Genomic DNA, 6,942 nt, shown 5'->3' on the forward strand with positions numbered 1-6,942 from the left:
CCCTTAGTTGCTCAGAAGTTTGATGGCACTTCCAATTTCTTGAAAGTGCACTGATATTCTGGAGGACTCTCGCAAGTGGTGCTGACTCCTTGAAAGGCAAAGAACCTGTTTCACATACTTTCAACCTGGTATGGGTCCAGGGATAGACTGTTGTATTAATTTCCTGTCTTCTTGAGCAGGACTCAGCAAAATCTTGACTCCAGCCTTTGTAAGCCCGCATTTGATGCTCACAGAAGTGAAATTGATCATTGATAACACAAACGCACTAGGTTAAAACATGATGCTCTTTAATAGGTTCATGGTGGTACAAGGGGAACACAGAAAACCAGTGTTGGGTTGCATTCATTCAGCTGTATTCTAGTGCAAAGCCAACTCAGCCCCACCTTTTTTTTTAAAACCTATCAGATTAATTTGTGTCTCTGAAGAACCTGCTACTTAATAAATTCCAGTCCAACTTGCAAACATTCCATAGGTAAATGGCACTTTTGTTTGTGAAAAATTTTAGCAAGGCAGAAAAAACCAAGTTGAGAAGAGTCTATTTGTACACCGAGGGTGCTCCATCAATCTGAATGAACTGGAAGTAAAAGAATTGAGCTGTTGAACCCTGGGCCATTCACTATTCTGATAGTATTTTCATTAATCTCGGACAGAGTTATTATCAATTGGATTAAATTAGAAAATTTAAATGTTTTTTAAAAGCCCTGAAATAAACTCTTTATCAAAAAAACAATTGTAGTGAGACAATTTTCAAGACATCACTCAAGGTGAATGAAACAGACTCAATAGCTATTGATATGGTGGGGGTTGGGTAAACTGGACAAAAACATTTTGTCACACTTGATAATATCTCCACCTGAGTAAGAAGATTACAGGTTCAAGCACCAGTAGAAAACAGAGTTTAAATTTTCAATTGGCTGCAGTTCTCTTGAAGTTCTGGACTCTGGCTGGTAACATTCCTTAAAGTTGGAATGTTAAACTATAGTAACACTCTGATTATCCAAAATGGTTGGGACTGGGCCCATGTCAGATAAACGATTTCTCTGGAGAACTAGTCATTTTTTTAAAAACAGCCCAGTAGCAACAGCAAATCACTTGTAACAGTGTTTAAACAACAACAAACACCAAGGAAAGGCTTTTTAAGCATTTAAAATAATGTTTAATTCTCACCAAAAAAAATGCTGGCTGCCACCAGTCACCGAGACCATTGCCACCGATCCCTAGCGAAGGCTCCTGGGCTGGTGGAACACTCACTGGCGAGTTGGTGGGTTCTTGCCTCTAGTCACAAGAACACCTGACTTGAATCCTCCCCTAAGCTGCAGGGGAGTCCAGTGTGTAGTAGGAGGCCAAGGGGAGGAGTCCGAGTCAGGAGCTCTGTTGTGTTGAGGAGGGAAGGGGAGGGAACACCACTGAACCAGAGGTCCCGTTCCTGCCCAGAGGGCCACTCCTCGATGACACCGGGACAAGGGATTCTTCCAACCACTTGCAGCTGAGAGACAGTGGCACACAGTATGAAAGGGAGAGTTGGAGAGAAAAGTCAATAGGAAAAGGTAAAGAAGAAATGAAATGAGAAAGGGGAGGGAGTTTCCTGAAATGAGGACAATCGGCATTTTAATTTCATGTTGAGTGAATTTTTTTTCAACCTGTGAGGTCAGTTCAGCTCCAAAAAAGAAAAAAAAAATTGGATAAATGAGAATTTCTGATTTGGATAAATAAGATTTCAGAGAATCCGATTTCTGATCATTGGATTATTGTGGACGGTAAAATCCTAATCCTTCCTGATACTTGGTCAGTTTCATACATATACTGATTAACTGATCATTCGACTTGTGCAAACAGTGACTCTTGTGCAAAGTTGGAAGCTAGTTTGTCTCAAAGCCTCGACACTCAGTGGGTGGGTGACAATTAACAGATTCAATCTGTTATTTCACAACTTCTTCAGATGAGATGTTAAGCATTGTCTGACGGGTGAATGCAAAACACCCTTTTCAACGTGAGCAATATTCTGCTAAAATCTGAAAACAGATGGCCACTGATCCTTTGTGTTCAGCTGACTGCACTTTGGATGCCGTTCATTGGCTCTGAAGAGGAAGGTATTTGTGCAATGTACTCGAGAAAGGAAATTCTTTGATTTGGGACTTTTTCCAGAATTCCACCATTGGTTGTGTGGAACATGTGCTTTGGTTTCAATATTGAGTCAGCCAAGCTCTAATCTTAAGGATTTTGATTCTTCTATAAGATTTTGTTTTTAACGGATGTGGCCGTAGGAACGCTGAAAATCAATGACAACGACTGATTATTTAAAATTCTAAATAGGGTTGAAAAGTAACATGATACTTTGTACACCTGTACAAAACATATTTGGGCGGCACAGTTGGTGTAGTGGTTAGCACATTGTCTTCACAGCGCAGTGATTGAATCCCGTGCTGTCTGTAAGGAGTTTGCACATTCTCCCCGTGACTGTGAGGGGTTTTCCCCAGGGGCTCCAGTTTCCTCCCACCATTCAAAATTCACCGGGGGTTGTGGGTTAATGGGGTGTAAATTGGGCGGTACAGACTCTTGGGCCAAATGGTTTGTTACTGTGTGGTATGTCCAAATTTAAATTTAGAAACTTGGTTAGTTAACAAAATGTGTGGTTCGTTTCCATTTTTTTAAAAAGGTATATTAGTGATGGTGCCTAAAAGATTGGTACTATAACTAGATTATTCCCTATTTATTTCCCTATAACAGGGAATGCTGAATGAAAGAAACGAAACCTGCAGATGCTGTAATCCCGAGCAAAGAGTTGCTGGAGGAGGTCAGCACGTCAAGCAGCATCCACGGTTTTTATTTCCTTTTACAGAGGTGGTTTATTCAGTGATTACAAGAATCCTATTAATACAATATTGCAGGACTTCAAGTTATAACGCAAGTAAACACTCTCTCGAGCGCACTTGAGCCTCTTCTGGTGTCCACTATTCCTGGAAATCTCCATTTAAATTAAACTTTAGGCAGACACCACAGTAATAGGCCATTTCAGCCCATTGCTGCCCAATTACACCTGATCGACCTCCAAACCCTGGTATGTTTTGAATGGTGAGAGGAAACCGGAGCCTCCAAGGAAAATTTACGCAGACACAGGGAGAACGTACAAGCTGGTTACAGGCAGCACAGGATTCAAGCCCTGGTCACAACTGCTGGCACTGTAACAGTGTTGTGCTAACTGCTAGGCCAACCGTGCCTCCCGTTTGTACCTATAGATTCTGTGTGCTGCTCCTCCAGGGATGTGTGAGCATGGATGTAACACTGCAAGAAGGCAGTCAGCTTGGAATGAACCCTCGACTACCTGCTCCCTCGTCTTGCAAATGGCCACTTGGCCAGCACACCACTTGAGCCGAGCAAAGGTAGTCTGATAGCGTGGAATGCACAATTTCTACTGCAAAACAGTAACGAAAGTTGGACCTTACTCTTCCATCTGTTTAATGACTTGAATTCCTGTCCCAGAACTTTACCTGTTCTGGTATCCAGAAACAGGGCAACTTCTGACTGCCTAGACAATGCCTCTTATCAGTTTCAAGGCACGGGAAAGGTGGTGTGGTACTTTCAGCCTGGAAGATAAGTGGGAAAGGGCAGGAGGATGAGGGGAGAGAAAATCCAGAGCATGGAGGGGAAAGATCTATTGATAGGGAATGGGGCTTGGTGGAGGGAAGGAAGGAAGAGCCCAAACTTCAGGGTGATAGAGAAGGAGGAGGTGTGGGAGACATTGATATAATTCAGAGATTGAAATTCAGCTTGGAGAAGAGGAGGATGAGATGGAGTTGGTGGTCAATGTGACTGGCATTGCCACTGGCAATGTGTGGCTGCTTATATGCTTTGTATGAGTGCTTGAAAGTAATAAAAAGAAAGTCCATGCAGTACCACCTGGGTCCTTACAGATCTACACTCTGTAACCTCTGTTGTTCATGTAGCTACCAATTGGCAATAGACATTCTATAGTTTGCAACCTGTAACATTAGGCCCCTCATGGACAGCACTGACACATCTGAGTCTCACTTGGGACTTCTGCCATTGAAAGTCTTCCAGGGATACATTGGACAGAAAATTGAGCTCAAAGAACAAGGGAGTGGGTACAGCTAAAAGGTCAAACCTTTATTGGTGCTCAGAATAAACTGGAGTGAATGTCTCATTATACCCCAGCGAACTCTAACGTGGAACTGGCACACCACAGAATGTGAACCATCCTTGAAGTTAATGGATGAAACCAAGAAAACCTGACAACTTTAGAAAGACCCAGTGCAAATTGATAGAGGCTATTGTTATGCATAGCCTGAATATGTACATATTCACCAGAATTCTTGCTGCTGCTGCACAAGTGCTTCATTTTTAAAAAGAACTACCTACCTAGTAAATAATAAATTGAAAATAAATAATAAATACAAGAGGTAGATCATAAATATTCAGAGTTGCCATGGCACACAGAACAACATTAGGTTGGCTTCTGGAAAGTACTCAATTTGATGGTGAAATACATCAAAATGTGGTGCACTCACTCAGGGCGAACCGGCCCCGCTTGTAACGCCACATGGCAGGGCAGCCCTAGGAAGATGGTGCCATCGGCGGTTTCTTCCTCGCTCAAACCTCCCGCGTGGCGCGTGCCCCAGGCAGCGACTGACATCACGCACATGGTGACTGAACCAACGCTACCCTTAAAGGGGCACGTCCCAAATTCAAATAAAACTGTCGTTAATGACCCTCAGCGTGGTGGCTGTGCTTCTTACACTGCTCACCTGCCACAGATTTTTTTATGTTGTTAGTAATGGTCATTCAATTATCGTCTTAATTTAAAAGCCTGGTATGTGTTGTAGCTGGGCACATTTAAAGATCGGAGATGTTTTCACAGCATAATTAAATATTTGTTGGAGCACCCTTCTGAAGTTGCTTGACTCTAGGGATGGGTCTGGCAGTTTCTTTAGCAGGGTAAGATACCGAATGTAGTATGAGTGGTTCTTCAACCACTCCCACTCTAGGTTTATAGATACAGGAATGCTGACAGGAATGTTGCATACTTGTGCCTGACTTCTGAAAAAAAAATTCACCTCTGACTCTATGTTCCCATATGTGATCTGTGATTCAGTGGGGGCTTTGATTCAAAACTATTCCTGTGGGTTCCCCAAAATTCTGGCTGACACCTCAATGGAAATATAAGGCTGAGTTGGATTTGGGAAGATACAGCCTTGTACACCAGATGGTAAACCTGGCACACCAACATCTACTCTCTTGGATGTCTTTAAACACTGCAGAACTGAGAGGGCTTCTAGTCCCACATCAACATTTATCCTTTAATCACCAGCTGTTGAAAAATGGATAATGGGTCGTGTTCACCAGTGGTGCACATCTGTCCACAGCTTATGCAGATGGGATGAACTTACCAGCGAATGTAGAGCAAGTCCTATTGGCATCATGTACAACCGAATTCCCAACCCTAGAATACTGAGTACTTGTGATAACTGGCAAATATTTTTGAATAGACTTGTTTCAATGGTTAATTTTTAAAAATAAAATACACATTGGAAGACCAGAAAATAATTAAAATATTAAATTGAAATAAGTCAACACATCACAGATACTGCCTGATAAGTAAGGTAGCATCGGTGTGAAGAAAAACAAGGCTTCAGGTCACAGGTACTTCATCAGAACTGAAACGTTAACCCTGATCCTCTTACCACAAAAGCTTCCTGACTTATCGAGGGGCTACAGAACTTACTGATTTTCTTTCAGGTTTCCGTCTGCCCTATCCTTTTCCACAGGGACTGCTGTCCAGGTGAGTGGCATTGCTGTCTTGTGCTCTTTCTGCTGTAAATTTGAAAAGTGCATTTAGATTTTAAGTGGTGACACGATGAAAGTTCAGCTAAGACAAACCCAACAAACTGACTAAACATGTTCTTGAATGGTATGTAAAAAAACCCAGCACCATTTACTACATGCTTTTGTAGCTTCCAACTTGGTACAGGAACTGCCCTGCCCAAAACTGCAAGAAACTGGAAATTCCTAAACATGGTTCAGCCCATCACATAAACCAACCTCCTAACTGTTCCCATCCCCCGCACCCCCACCATGACCCGGGGATCTGCTGATATGCTAAAGGACCCACCCCTCCCCACACTCGCTTCTCATTCACTCAATTGAGTTTGTAACGCCAATTTCCAGATTCAGGGTAAGTTTCTTCCCTGCTGCTACTGACTCAAAGCTTTTGCACTAATTTTCTCTATACCCTGCAAAACAAAAATGTACTGGTCAATGGGGTGTAATTGGGTGGCACAGGGTTGTGGGCCGAAAGGGTCTTTTACTGTGCTGTATTTAAATTGAAAAAAAAGCACGTGAATATTCAGGGAATGGAGGGATATGATCATTTCCAGGCAAAAGAGGTGTAGTTTCATTTGGCATCATGTTGCATGCAGACATTGTGGGCCAGAGTTCCCATTGCTGTCATGTTCCATGTTCCACACCCACCATCTGTGCATCAATCTGTTTGCCAGCACGGTTTTGGGATGGCAGAGCATACTGGAGCATGTGGAGGAAATGCAAAAAAGCTTTGTTTCATGAACTATAACCGCTACCTTTCACTATTGTCTTATAGAGTCATACAGTGTGGAAATAGGCCCTTTGGCCCAACTTAACCACACAGACCAAATGGCCCACCCATAGTAAATGCACCTGCCTGTGTTTGGCTACTATCTCTCTAAACCCATCCTTTATTTATTTGATAACTGCTGTATGTGCTGACTTGCTTGTGAAGCACATAAAACAAAACTTTCAGCCCATGACCCCGTGCCGTCCAATTGATCCAGTACATTTTTTTTGAAGGGCAGGAGGAAACCGGAGCTCCCGGGGAAAACCCACACAAACACAGGGAGAACGTACAAACTCCTTATAGAGTGCACAGGATTCGAACCCTGGTCCTGATGG

This window comes from Narcine bancroftii, chromosome 3, assembly GCF_036971445.1.
Source record: "Narcine bancroftii isolate sNarBan1 chromosome 3, sNarBan1.hap1, whole genome shotgun sequence".
NCBI lineage: Eukaryota > Metazoa > Chordata > Chondrichthyes > Torpediniformes > Narcinidae > Narcine > Narcine bancroftii.